Here is a 16202-nt window from a genome sequence, read left to right on the forward strand (position 1 = left end):
AGTCATTAAGGGAGGTGTAAGAGGTGTAAGAGTCATAAATGTTGGAGGGTGAGGGTGAGGATGAGATTGTTGACTTTGGTTTGGGTTAGCAAATCTTAACCCATGCTTAAAGTTGTCACATGTTTAGGAGGGAGATTAAGATTAACTTAGAAGGGGGGTTAGGGGGTAAGTGTGATTTAGCTTTGATGGGATGGGTTAGTTAGGAGGCTAAGTGAGGTTAGTATGGGTGAATGAGTTGGATTAGGGGTTAGGATAGGGTTTAGGGAGGCTCTTAGGATTTTAGATATTTTATTAGATGATTTGTTTAATAAAATGAGAATATGGAAATAAATTGAATAGATTTGATGAATTATCCAATTTAATAGAGGCAATAGGGATTTAATTGATAAATTGATTTTGGGTTATCATTTGATTTTATCAATTGGACTATAGTTAATTTAATAAATTAATTAACTAGGGGATGATAATTAATTAATTAAATAGTAAATATTTAATCAATAATGTCCTACGAGATGACTAAATATGATTATTTATTTATGTAATCAGATTTAGGTGTCTAGAATGACACTATAGGGTGTGGCACCCAACTTATGACAAGATTCAATCCATGTATACATGAGCGAAAGCATCAAACTAAAGTAGGAAAGAAACTGTGTAGGAAGCCAAAAGATGCACTGCAAGATATAGCATTTGAAACAAGAGGCACCTATTTACTAAGTTTTCACTTTCTTGGCAGAGATTTTTTTTTTGCTACCATGATGCCTATTTTCTAGGTTTTCATCAATGCCACTTTTCTTTTCTTTTTTCAAATTTTTTGATTTAAAAAAAAAATTGTATTTTTTATTTTTTTTGTTATTACCAAGGCACCTATTGCTAGGTTTTCACCAACTTAATAATTTTTTTAGGACTTCAATTTTTAGATTTTTTTTAGGATAGTTTAAGTATATACATACAGCCTTTGGGACTAGATTAACTATAGAAGCACTTTAGATGGAGAGTGTTGATGGGCTCCCTAAGCAGCTCTCCCTTTGATGTAGAAAGTTGGTAAGCACCAGATCCAAACATTGTAGTAACTATGTATGGACCAAGCTAGTTGGGTTCAAACTTCCCTTTTTGTACCTATTGTTGCTAATTCTTAGGGTTTTCTCTAAGGATGAGATCACCCAATTGGAAGTCACATGGCTTAAATTTCTTATTGTAGCTTCTAGATATATGCTGCTGATAAGCTCGAAGATGATCACACACCACTCTCCAATGTTCATCTAACAATTCTAGCTCTTGAAGCCAAGATATTCTATAGTTTTCATCAGTAATGAGGCCCTTCATGAAGATTCTCAAACTGAGAATCTCAACCTCAATGGAAAGCACAACATCTGATCCATATACTAAAGCAAAGGGAATTGTACCCATTCGAGTTCTGATTCTTTTTTGTAAGCCCATAAATTTGGATTAATCTGAAGGTGCCAGTCCCTTCTAGATTTGTTAATTGTGCAATGCAAGATCTTAAGGGTCACCTTGTTAGATTCTTTCACTTGACCATTACCCTAGGGGTAATAAATAGAAGACCAATGTTGTGTGATTCTAAACTTTTTGCACAACTCCTTAAGATCCTTATTTTTAAATTGTCCTCTATTGTTAGTAATAATGGAGGAAGGTAAACCATACCTACATATGATGTACATCATGATGAACAAAGCTACAATTTTTTTATTTTTTATAGAGAGGGACTACCTCTACCCACTTAGTAAAGTAATTTGTAGCTATAATAATGAACTTATGTCCATTAGAAGAAGACAGGTGAATATGACCCACAAGATCAAAGGCCAATTGTTGGAATGGCCATAGCATGATAAATGGAATTAGCTCCCTAGCCAAAGCATGAATCAGATTCCCATGCAGTTGGCATTGTTTGAAGGACTTTGCATATTTGATTGCCTCTTGCTCCATATTCAGCCAATAATAACCAACTCTAATAAGTTTATGAGCTAGTGTTAAGCTATTAGAGTGAGATCCACAAATGCCCTTGTAGACATAAATTAATGTCCATTTGGACTCATCAAGTTCTAGACACCTAAGGAGTGTTTTGTCGAGACCTCTCCTAAACAAGTCGTTAGCAATAATAGCATACCATGAAGTAGTGTAGATAAGGTGGTATTTTTTATTCTAGGTTAGACCATCCAGAATGGTTTGGTCACATAGATAGGAGTATATATGGAGGTAGTAGGATGAGTCATGTCCTATAATAGAATAGATCATTCAAGATTTAGAAGAATTATAGGCTAGGTAGAGTAATTGTTCCACTAGGAACTCGTGTCAAAGATCATTCTCTGACATCTATAACATGGAAGCAAGAGTAGCCATGGCATCAGCCTCTTTGTTGTCTACTCAAGGAATCTGTTGGAAGGTGATATGAGTAAAAAAATTCTTCAAGTCATCCACCAGACATTTAAAAGGGATCAATTTCTCATCCTTTATCTAATATATATTGTTGACCTAGTTGATTATGAGTTGGGAATCACCAAAGATGTTCAATTGATCTACTCTCCATTCAACTACAATCTTCATGCAATATTGTTTGTACAAGGAAATAGAATATTGTACACCTTGGGTAGTGAATACTCTATGGTGTTATGAATAGTAGCCTAACATTGGATCCCTATTATGTGAAAGAACTCTCAAAGAACATCATCCAAGTTTGGTGTGTAAGCATTAGAATTGATTCATCGGCAAAGTCAATGCTTAGTGAAAGAAGACTTTGCATTGGTGCCTCTACTAACTAATCAGCAATCACTTGTCCTTTGATAGCCTCCCATTCAACATACTAAATGCCAAACTTTCTCAAGATCATGACCCATTTAGACAACCTCCCTATTAGAGCTGCCTTGTTGAGTAAGTATTTCAATGGATCAATTTTAGCAACTAGTCATGTAGTATGGGCGAGCATGTAGTGTCTCAACTTTTGGGAAGCAAAGAGAATTGTCAAGAAGGCCTTCTCAATGATGTTATAATTCACTTCATAAGAGATCAATGCATGACTCAGATAGTAAATAGCTCTTTCCTTGTTATCATTGCCTTCTTCAGATAGTGAGATACCCAAAGATGTCTCGGTTGCTGAGATGTACAAAATAAGAGGCTTCCCATAAATAGGAGGCATCAAGATTGGTGGATTAGAAAGGTTTTTTTTTATCTATGTTAGGTTTTGATCACAATCTTGGCTCCAATTATATTTCACACCTTTATGTAGAGTCTTGTTAAATGGTTGTGATCTATCTGCTAGCTGTGAATGGATCGAATTCTTCCTTGTTAGCCCCTCATTTGACTAATATCATAGGGTGGAGGCATGTCTATTATAGCTTGAACTTTCTTTGGATCAACCTCGATTCCTTTTGTAGAGACAATGTAGCCAATTAGTTTTCTAGATGTTACACCAAATGTGCATTTCTTAGGGTTGAGTCTTAATCTAAATTTCTCCATATGATCTAGGATAGGTCCCAAATCTTGAAGGTGAGTGTTGCATTTTGTGCTCTTAACTAGAGTATCATCCACATAGTCTTCCATTTTTTTATGTATCATGTCATGAAAAATTGTAGTGGCTACCCTCAGATACATGGCACTAGCATTTTTAAGACCAAATGACATCATGTTCCAATAGACAGTTCTCCATGCACAAGTGAAATTAGTCTTTTACTGATCTTCTAGTGCAATTTTGATCTAATTAAAACCAAAAAATATGTCCATGAGTGAGCACATCTCATATCCTGTTGTCATGTCCACTATCATATCAATGTTAGTGAGTGGAAAATCATCCTTCAGACATTCTAAGTTTAGATCTCAAAAATTTGTATGGATTCTGATAGATTTTTCATGCTTGGAGACTAGAACAATGTTAGAAATCCATTCAACATAATCAATAACACACATGAAAATAGATTTTAGAATCTTTTCTAATTCAACTTTGATAATTAATGCAACATAAGGATGCATTTTCCTAAGTTTCTATTTGGCTAGTTTAACCCTTGGTGCAATAGACAAGTGATGCATTATGAGATCAAGATCTAATCCTTGTATGTTTGAGTATGTCCATGCAAAGTTTATCTTTTTCTCTTGGAAGAAAGCAATGAATTCCTCTTTTTCTTCTGGAGATAGTGATTGTGCAAGATGTATCATGTGAGGATGTTCCTTATTCCCAAGTTTATCAACTATGTTGGCTCTATCAACACTGATGATCTTTCCTAAAAATGACTAGGAAGTGCATCATATATCTCATCCATAGGCACCTTAGAGAGCTTTTCACCCTTGGATATGTCTTTTATTTTTATTATTTTCAGTTTTGACACTACCACAATGTGGTTTTCACCATCAGACCTTCTATTCCTTTTCTTTTTTATTGTGTGACTGAGATATTTGATGTCAACTTCAGTCCTATTAATGCTTTGTTTGATGGTGGAAGATGTTATAGGTTCGAAAATGTTTAAGTAGTAGGCAAGAGCATAGTCATTCTAGAATGTGGGGACTTCACTAGATGCATTAGAGTTCTAGTCTATGAGCTCGAGATAGGTGAGTGAAAGAGATGTGGTGGGTTTAATTGTATTCATGGTATAATCATTAAATGTTTCGACAAATAATTTGAGACCTAGAGTGACTTCATCCACAAGTGTGTTTGAATGTCTTTGAGCACTAATGTCATTAGTTGAAGACTCAAGGACACTAGTTGGATAAAACTCATCCGACCCAACCCTAGATGTTTCACCTACTTTGAGTAGATTTTTATAGACATAAAATTGATCTATGTCTTTATCTATAGTTGCTTCTAAGAGAGAATCAAGTTCATACTCTCAAGAATCTATACTACATGGAGACAGAATGTAGAATTCCCCTACAACGATAGGAACAAATTCTCCTTTATCATCTAGATTTTTACAATGGTACTCAATGAGTAAAGCATGACTAGACTCTCCTTGTTCTTGTTGGATATGAGGAGAATCAATAGTGTCATCAAAAGAATAACTATCACCATCTATGGTATTGACATGTGGTCTAAAGTCATTTGGTTCTACAAAGAATTTAGCAAGACCATTAGGAATTGGATAAGGATCCTCATCATCAACATTGTCTACATGGTCATTGGACTCAACTTTTGACTCATTTTTAGATGAACTCTTGGGTTCTAGTATAAATTTGTTAATCCCTAGATGGAAGAGGATCTTCTTGAAGCCTAGACTAGATATATCTTGGTTCCTTCTAGCTATCACTTTGATAGGATCAACTAAGCCATTTTCGTTGCATCCAATGGGACTAGTCCCATTGTAGTCAAAGTGTTTCATGAGTTTAAGACTTGGACCATATTTTTTAAGAGTAATTTCACAAGATTCTTCTATGAGATCAATTTGAGTTTCCTCTTTGTATATCCATGCAACAATGGCTTTGTTTTCACTTTCCTCCTCAAGTGGTATAGTAGCTTTGACAAAGCTACCTTTGTACTTATTTTGAGCTGTTAACACAAAAGGTCTCTTCAGTTTAGATGGTCTCCCATAATGATGGGGTGACTCAAGAAGAGATGTGAAAGACAAAACTAGTTCTATGTGATATTCACCCATTCCAATTTCTTTCAGCTTGAGAGACTACTTGATTTACTTTAGCTTGTTATCATGATGGTCCATACATTCCCTATTAGTAGGTACAAATTTTTCAATAGATTTCAATATATTATAGGTATAGCTAGTACTTGCAGGCATGGTGACTTCAGAGCCATGAAATGGGAACTTTATGCATTGATGGTAAGTGGAAGGCACAACTCACATCTCATGTATCAACTATTTTCCTAGCAATATGTTATAGGCTAAGGGAACATCGAGGACCTAAAAAGTGACATCCCTTTCTATAGGAAAAACATGAAGAGGTAACACCACAAGACCTAAATATTTTCACTCAACTTTTTCATATGATTTGATTATTATCTTGTGATGGGGATCAATGGACTCTTTAGAATAGTCCAATTGTCTGAGCAAAGAAATAGAGACAATGTTTAAACCAACTACATTATCAATGAGCACATGATAGATGCATTTTTGGTGTATCATGACCTCAATTTGTAGAGGTTGATTATGTGGATGAATCAATGAATTTTTGTCTTCCTCAAAGAAAGAAACATAGTAAGGTGAGTTCAGATGACCTACCATAGATTGGAACTTCTCAAGATCAAGATCTTGAGGTATGCTTTCCTCAGTGAGGGCTTTGTCAAGAATCTACCTATGAGAAGGCAAGATTTTGAGTAGTTCAAAGATCATCATCTAAAGTATTTTTTCACTATAACTAATCGAGGATACTAGAGCTAGTAGCTGTAGAAGTATTTGCAAGTCTTTTTCCTTTTCTAGATGGACTAGTAAGGGGTTTGTCTTTCTATTGTTTTGAATCAAGAGCAGAAGGTGTAGGGCCTTTGAGTACCAACTTAGCATGAGAATGCATAACAATGTTGGCACAAGATTGTGATGGTTCATTGTCAGACGTATTAAAAGCAAGGCCCCTTAAGACAAATAGTGGCTTAGGTTTAGTGTTATCTTGTTTTTCCTTAATGGTAATAACATCACAATACTCAAAATCCACTAGTTCAACCATGTTGATTACATTGTCATCATTAAAGTATGTATAGTTGACCTTGTTATTAGGTTTTTTTTTGAGTTTTCTCCTTTTTTATAAGATGGGAGTGGCTCTTTGAAAGCCTTGTGATCCAAGTTCTTATTATGCCCATACACAACAATGTCACCATCATCAATTAAGTCTTAGACTTTATGATGCAGGTTAATACAATGCTAGATTTGTGACCCTTGTTCTAGTGATATTTGCAAAATGTAGTTTCATTCCACCATGGTGGTCATAGTTGTGGATCATAAGGATGAGAGTTATCCAAGAGAGAAATTAGCTTGTTTTGTAGAAAAGTATCATAGACCACATCCAAAGGTTCACTAAGAGGTTTATGTTTTAATTTTGGGCATGTGACCCAAGATGAGTTCTTCAGTTTGTTTCCAAATGTCTTGTTTTTAGAAGGAGGTTTCTCAACATTATTGGATGCTTTGAGATTGTTTGTAAGATTGAAAGTTTCCTTAACAAGTATAGGAGTAATGTTGTCAACAACTCCATCATGCATGACCTATTGATTTTTCTTCACATACTTGGATTTTTCCTTATTAGAGGTGGATCCTTGTTTAGTGTCCTTTTGAAGGGTTAGTTCACCCTTTTTGACCATGAATTTCTCTATCTAGATAGCTTCTATGACCATATCTTCAAAGGTGTGTGGACCTTGAAGTTGAACTCTATACCCAAAGTCAGGTAGAAGATTATCCATAAAGATATTAAACTTTTCCATTTTATGAATCTTTTGTGAGTATTTTGTAAAGTTGTCTCCATCTCTAAAGAAATGTGAGGAAAGGCTACCCAACTTTCTGTTTAAGATTGCACAAGTCTCGTATTTTAACAAGGTGTTGTATGTTGGGGGAGTGTTGTTGGATGAATAGATTGGAAATCTCATTAAACATTTTGATACCAATAGGTAAGCATGAAAACTACTCCATAGCATGACCACCTAGATTTGGTGAGAATAGATGCATTAGATAGGTTTGATCATGCATAAATTCCATAGACAAGGCCCTAAATTCTTGTAAATGATCTTGAGGTTCAAAAGTTCCAAATTATTTACCGTACTTGGGTAACTCAACTCCTCTTGAACAAGGAGGCATGTCTATACTCTTGTCAAAAGGAAATGGACAAAGATCATCGAGGGTGTATTTTTTTGTAGGTTTGTCTTTATCATGCATCATTTGGACTAACTATTCTTGCATGATATTTAGTTGTTTTTTAAACTTAGACATTTTAGTTCCCTCTTTAGGTGTAATGATAGTTTCAATGTTAAAGTGATGAGGTAGCTTGGCTCCCTCTTGAGAAAGTTTGAGAAAGTATTTCTCTTTCTCTTTGTTAAGCAAGATTTCCATGAATTTCTAGAAGTTTTTGTCCTTATGACATTTTTTGACATGTTTAGGAAATATTTCTACTTCTTCCTCATTCTTATTAGTGAAAGGTTCCTTATGTCTTTCATTCCTGTGTTGATCTTGGTCTCTACTATATTCTCTAGGTTCTGGTCCTTGATAAGCCATTTTAAGAATGTGATAAGTTTCAATGTATGTTGGTTGGAAAGGTTAGTTGAATACAAATTCAGTTGTGTTGTTTGGAGATGTATGACCTTTGCTAGTTTTGGAATCCTCTTGATACAAGGGGTTCCTAGTTTGTTGTAAGTTTATAGAAAATGTTCTTTGAACATGAGGTGATCTAATAGGTGAAGGAGATCATGAAGACTCCTAACTAGATGAGCTAGAGATAGATCATATATAAACTGAGAAGCAACCTCTACCATGATAACAACCCCTAGCTCTACCTCATCTTAGTCTAAGGGGATAAAATATGTTTCCACTTCTTGTTGCTATAGTCATAGACAAGGACAAAAAGAAAAAGCCTACACAAGGACCACACTAGAACATAGTCTCAAAAGGTGAGATAAGAGTGTTGCATACTTAGGTATGAGTCATTTGAGTAATGGCTAGAACAACCAAATATTATGACTATTGTGATACAAAGTATGATAAACACAAAAGGACAAGAAAATGATAGATAAGTTACAAGACTAGTTTACATGTAGATCACAAGTTGTCAACTAAGTAAGAAGTCATTGTTTGACACTATTTACATATAGAGAAGTGGTAAAATATTGTAGATACAGATCAAACTTAGAGCATATATAGCTCTAATAGATAGTTTCACAGTTTTCAAGGACAATATTTTGTGCAAAAATTCCCAAGAAACCATGTAATGAAGCACAAAGAACTAGGTGAAGATTTAGAACAATAATTTTTGGACAGTTTTCTCGTGCGGGGACTTTGTACAGAGTTGTGCAAGGATGTGCTAGATTGGCAAAAAGACAAGATTTTGGCATGAAAAGACAATGTTTTACAAAATCTCATGTGGAGTTTCATAGAGGGTCATGCAACTACTTGCATAGAGTTGCATGAGGATGTGCTAACAAGGTATTTTCTTGCACAAAATTTCTCAAAATTAGGTGTGAGAATCTAGAGAGATTGACAATATTGATTGGATTTTAAAGAGATTTTGCAAGTTTTAGACAGTTCTAAATAGATTCTTGATTGTTTTTATAGATTTTAGATAGATAGCAAGATAGTTCAAGTTTTGGACAACATTTGGTTTTCAAAAAGATAGTTGTTTTAGATAAACACGAGAAGCAAGTAGTAATCACAAACAATCCAACTGAGGACAAAACAACTCAAAGGGATTGGGGAAGTCCTAACCTTTAGTTTTTTTGATAAGTTTGGACAAGTTTAAGGCTCAAGAAATACATGCACTATCCCTAAAACCAAAAATGGTAGAGAAAGAAAAACCTTTGTCTCACAACTTATGTGCATGTGCTCGCCTCACAGAGCCATGTCACCCCACTAGAGGGCACCCATATTTTTCATGTATTCCAAGGACTCGATAACATATACACTAAATGAACACCCTTTTGGTAGGGGTCAAGCACTTATACCACATTCCAACACCTAGGTAAATGTCTATGGTGAGTATCTACAGGAGAGATTCTTCCCCCTCCTTGCACAAAGATTATGCACCCTTTTAGAGGTGAACCGGGTAGAAACTAATTAAGAGGTTTTTACTTGGATTCTATTCATATTAACCCCTAATGGATTCACAAGAAAAGTTGAGGCCAGTAGCCCACACCAACATCTATAAATGCACACACTTGACTAGCAAGATTGGGACTGACATTGGCTAGTGCGGTTTACAGAACCTCTTCTTGATATGTGACATTAGAATAAAGAAGAGAAAATTAATATGGCTTTGGAGTCTTTTGCTTAACAAATATTCTTTATTATAGTGAGCTGGAATCTCTAGCAAAAGAAGTGTGCTCAATTGGGTCATTCCTAAAGGTTGGATCACTCTGGCAAGCCTTCTAAGTGTTGACTCAAGCTAGTGTTTTATATCTAAGGGTCGAAGTTTCTAATTTCTCTCAAGGGGAAAGAGCATACTCCTCTACCTCATCACCTTGCCCAAAAATGAAACACATGTTAATCATCAAGTTAGCTTAATTGATCCCAACTTTTATTTTCTCAAGATTTTGACCTCCTAAAAGGAAATCATCATCCATTCATAGAAAAGACTCATATAGGAGAACCACTAACTTGCTTGCCTCCCTCGGGTACCATCTTTAAGAGGTTTCTATGTTTTTAATTTACTCTTGGGCATCACTTCCAAGTAGTAAAGTGCATAATCCCCTATTCCCCTATCTTGCATGCTACAAAGTTCACAAGCCCTATTTATACTATTTGTGAAAAGCTATAAAAGAAGACATGAAATTTAAGTGTGTTTGAAATGAGTCTTTGACATGCCTATCTTTGACAAGCATCTTGTAAATACACAATCAGTATATGTTTCAAGTGTTTTGATAAAGGTGTCTTTGATGAGTGTCCTGCAAACCACTGTCAACCTATTTGTAAACCAAAAATTAGAAACAAAATACTTTAGAGAACATTGTTATTCAAAACATAATGATAAAATTGAATTCTAAAAACTACCGTTTGCATGTACTGATGTAAAATTTTGCACAAAATCCTGCATAGGCCTGCACGAGAAAATGATGTGTACCACATGAGAAACTATGCATTTATACACTTTTTCACACAAGGAAGTGTAATGAACGGGGAAAAAAGTTCTTTGAGCAAAAATGAGACTTGTCATGGAAGAATGTAGAAAATTGTATAGATGACAGTGATAGACTAATTAAAAAAGCAGAAAAATAGAGTAAATGAGGCCAAAAAACTTGATTTCTTGGCCCCACAGTGGGCACTAGAAATGTATGCATGAAATGTGGGCCTCTAATCCTCACACACACTTCAACAAGGTCATTTCCTAAGAGAGAATCTCGAAATGAACATTGAATCATTCATTCGAGTAATCCAATAGTTTGACCTATTGCCTCCTAACTAGATGGATTTTGTCATTACTCTCAGAACGAGAGGCTGGCAACTAGACTTCTAGTACAAAGGATTTTGTAAACTATATGAGAATGTAATATTTAAGGCTAAACAAAATGCATTGTTAAGTTAAGAAATAAAAGAAGCATATTATTCTATATGTATGCATATTAAGCTAAGAAATGTAATTAATATGCAAGAAATTAAGCTATGGATGTATGAAAATGAGTAACTATTCCAACATTAATTTGATAACAATTCAATTCAACCTCTGTAATGAGGAATTGAAGACTCCTTAAATATATCCCAGGATTAAATTATGGTCAAGATTAGTCGAAATGAATGATCAAGATTGAAGACGAGTCTCAGTTAGAATGGAAACTTCCTTGTACAGATGCAGTTAATTATTTCATTTGAATGTGATGAAGAGTTAATTGATTCTCTTCTAAGTGTGTGAGAGAGTTAATTGAGTGTCACTTGAGTGTGAGAATAAGTTAACTAAATTAATTCCATTTTGAGAGATAGTTCACTCAGCATTTCCATTTATGAACTTAAGAGAAGATTTGGAGAGGTTATTTAATTTAATAAAATAAGATATGACATCATAAATGCAAAACTTTAATTAATTGAATAATTAAATTCAATAATTAAAAAGAGGATATTATTAAATTAAATACATTTAATTTCTTTGTACATTATCTAAAGAAGTAATTTAATTTAATTAAAGTATTAACACTTATAATTTAATTAAATTTGATCAATAGGTTTAATGTAGCTAATTTGAGTCAATACTTAGGAATTCAATAAAGAGTGTGATTATTGCAGATTAGGGTTTTCTGCATTTAACACTTAAATCAAGTAGCGAGTATTACAATCAAAATTTCCTAGTACAATAAGACTTAGAAATGATTGAATAGACCATAATTGGTTACATTGGCAATGTGCTAATTTTGTGGTATTACAATTCCAAACAAGGACCATGTTATAAAAATAGGTCATTATATTCAATACCAGGAGTGATAAATGATTGTTGTAAAATCATAGATGGTAAATAATGATCAATATCAATAGTCTCATATATATATCATCAACATCAGTAGCATGAATATCATTGTTAGTATCATGAACATGAGAATCAAGAGTATTTTCTTTGTCTATATTTATTTTAATAGAATGGATGATACAATAGCATTATCATGTTTTTTTATTTTTTCCTTGTTTAAATTTAATTCCAAAATAGGTTCAAGGATGAGTTTTTTAAAGGGAAATGAAATATGAGGAGGTTTATTAGGTGAAGAAATGTTTTGAGAAGCATGTTCATGGTCTCTAGCACTATGCTTGTGGCGATGATCACAAGCACTCTGATTATGTTTGGTCTTACTAGATATTTATTTTGTAATAGGATCAAACAACATTAGGTTATTTGCTTCTTTAGGAGGAATAACCAAAGGAATTACACTAGGTTCATAAATTATAAGAGGAAGATGTGTGTAAGAAATAAGAGGTGGAACAAAATCATGTAAAGGAGGAATAGGTGCTATAAGAAGAAGACCACAACAAGGACCATCCTCGAGTTTTCTAAATTTAAAAATCTTTTGAATCTTTAATCCTTGGTATAATAAAAAAAATATTATTGGAATGAGCTTTAGTCAGTTGATGCATGGAAGGGAAAAAGCAATCAATGTCAATATAGTCTCAAGAAATGGATGATTGATTTAAAATATGGTTAAAAGTCATGATAACTCCATAATGAGGAAGTTTAATACACTTATGAATCATAGAAGCCATGGGTTTCATGGAGGTAAACCAAGGAAGACCAAATTTAATTTGAAATTGATTGATAATAAGAATGAGACTAAAGTAGTATCCAAATTTTTACCACCAACTAATGGGAAGAATAAAGGAAACCATTGTAAGTGTTAATAAAAAGATAAAATGTAAAGAACACCATTAGATACCTTAATTATGTCAACATGATCATAGGTAATGCAAAAAAAAATTTGAGGTTGAGGTTTAGGTTTATCTATTGAAAAAAATTAGTTAATTGTGTATTGTCTTTGATGTTACACAAAATGTCATATCATTGCTAGTCAGTGTCTTTTGAGCTCACTCGTGCAATGAAGACAATTCCCTATATCTGTCAAGCATTCCTATCTATGCCAATTTTAGAAATTAGTGTCTATCGAGTTCAATCTAGAGACAAAGGAAAGTTGGAAGGTAATGAGTGTTAACTAAGCTCACTTAGTTACCAAAGAGAATTCATAGAAGGAAGTGTCTACCAAGTTTACTTGAAAGAAAAAGTAGTTGGCATGAAAACTAGTGTTAACCAAGCTCACTTGGTTAATGAAGAAAAATCTATTCTAGTTAGTGTCTACTGAGCAGGGTCAACTAATGAAGGATTTTCTTGTTTTTTCATATTGAGTTCAGTTGATTTGTTTTTAAGTTCTAGCTGACTAAGGAGATGAATATTAAGTATTCTAAGTTCTATTCAAGTTGAATTGACAATATGTAAGATATAAGTATAAAGTCAACTTGAGGATTGAATCTATGGAAGAAATGAAGATGCTTAGAGGAAGTGAATTAGAAGGATAAAATGAATATCCTTATGGAGCTGCAAAGATACATTTGATCAGGAAGGATCAAGTATTAAAGCTAGAATTGAGATCCATAATTGACAATTCAATTGCATCAGAAATCAAGTCATTACATTGTTACTTTCTAACCATTGTATTAGTGATCCAAATCTCTTAACAGAGTTCACTTAATAGCTAGTTGCAAATCCTCTAACAAGGTGGCATTTGTATTTGAAGTGTCTTGAAGACCTCTAAAAAGGTCACTCCTAACAGGATGATTAAATCCTCTAATAGAGTCACATCTAACAACATGTTTTGTAACCTTTAACATGGTTGGCTCCTAACAAGGCTCACTTTAGAAGAGTGAAAATAATAACTAGTTGCAATTGGTGGTTTTTTCCAAATTTGGTTTCCACATTAAATATTTGCGTCACTTGTGTTCATGTAATTTATTTTATGTATATGCAACTAAGTTAAATTTAAGGTTAATCACATTAAGATCAGTATATTCAGTTATTACTAAGTTACAATTGATCTGTAGTGCTTGGTGAGTTACAATATTTGCTAGTGTTAACTAAGTGCTTGTGTGTTTGCCAAGTAACAACAGAATACAATTTAATTATAGTTTATGTTTTGATTTGTATTGAAATATAAGGGATCTGGGATTTATTTTTAAGGTAACTGATTCACCCATCCCCTCTTAATTACTCCTCTTATATTTCTAATAATTGGTATCAGAGATTTTGGTGGTTTCAGAGAAGGTTTTAAGGACCTAAGATAAAGATAAGGATGTCTTATAGAAGAGAGATTCCCAAATTGAATAGAGATAACTTTGAGGCATGGCAGAAACTTATGAAGTTACATATGGCAACCACCAATTATTCAAGTTACATATGGCAACCACCAACTCTTAACTATGCAGAGTTTGATGAGGTCAAAGAATGTGCTACTACCCAAGACATTTGGATCAAACTAAAGGATATCTATGGAGGTGATGATAATGTAAATAGGCCAAGGTATAAATCTTGAGAGGTTAGTTTGATCAAATGAAAATGAGAGAGGATGAAAAAATTACAGAATATATTAGAATGAAAGCTAGTGTTGGTACTATCAAAGCCTTTGGAGGAAAATTTGAAGATATCACAGTGGTAAGTAGGTACTCAGAACCCTTCTTCCTATCTATGTAATTAGAGTGTCTATTATTCAGAGATGAGATGTGATCCAAATAATAATATAACTTTAGATTCTCTAGTTGGAAGATTGACTACATTTGAACTAGATAACTATGATAATTATACTCCTAGTTCTAGAAATCTTGAGTCTGCATTTGAAGCCAAGGTATCACTCAAGAAGAAAGCTAAAAGATCTAAAGGAAAACAATCTAAAAGTGAAGAGGAAGATAGTTCTGATAGCATCTTGAAGTCATTGAATCATTGCTTGCAAGAAGGTATCCTAAAGGAAAAGGAAAGTATAAAGGTAAATTTCCTTTAATCTATTTCTCTTGTAAAGAAGTTGGACACATTGTTGCAAGGTGACCAAACAGAGAAAGCAAAGATGAAAAGAAGCATAAAAAGTGGAAGGGCAAGAAGGATTTCAAGAACTTCAAAGACTACAAGGAAAAAGGTAAAAAAAATTGTTTTATAGCTAAAGATTTAGATAGTAGTGAAGATGATGAAATGGTCTATATTGTTGTAAAAGATTAATCTAATGATGAAGGAGATAAAATGGCACTCATCTCTCATATTAGCAAAAATGATACATGGATTATTGATAGTGGTTGCTCACATCACATAGTAGGTGACAAAACAAAGTTTGAACATATGGAACATTATGATGGTGGAAGTGTGAGATTTGGAAATAATAAACCTTGTTGCATAAAGGGAAAAGGTTTTATCTCTCTAACAAATAAACTAAGATGTGATAATGCTTATTAGGTTGAAGGATTGAAGAATAATCTACTGAGCATGGCATAGTTGAATAACATTGGATTCAAGGTAGAATTCAAGAATGGGAAGGCCAAGCTACTAGATGGAAAAGGAAATCTGGTTGGGTCTAGCAAACAAACTAAAGGTAACTTATTCTACTTAGATCTTAGTGAAAGTTCATGTTTTATTGCTCAAGTAGAAGAAAGTTGGTTGTGGCATAAAAGGTTATGTCATGTGAACTTTGATAATCTAATCAAGATAAGCAAGAACAGAAGAGTAAGAGGTATTCCTAGTTTGAGGAAACTTTATATGGGTTATGCAAAAATTGTCAAATTGGTAAGATGGGAAAGACAAGTTTTTAAAGCAAGGACTATCATTCTAAAGAAGTATTGGAGCTAGTTGATACAAACTTATGTGCACCTATTAGAATAGAGAGTTATAGTAGAGATAAGTTATTTATTCTTTTTTTTTATGATTATTCTAGAATGATGACTGTAATGTATCTAGAAGAAAAATTTGAAGATTTTCAAAAAATTAAGTGGTATCTATCAAGAGTAGAGAAAGAAACTAGAAAGAAGCTGAAGTATTTGAGATTAGCTAGAGGTGGTGAAAACATCTCTAATGAATTCAATGAATTATTCATTGAAAGAGGATTTAAGAGACAAGTATTAGCC

The sequence above is a fragment of the Cupressus sempervirens genome, chromosome 8 (genome assembly GCF_028749045.1).
Source record: "Cupressus sempervirens isolate cs-2001-9-10 chromosome 8, ASM2874904v1, whole genome shotgun sequence".
NCBI classification, from domain to species: domain Eukaryota; kingdom Viridiplantae; phylum Streptophyta; class Pinopsida; order Cupressales; family Cupressaceae; genus Cupressus; species Cupressus sempervirens.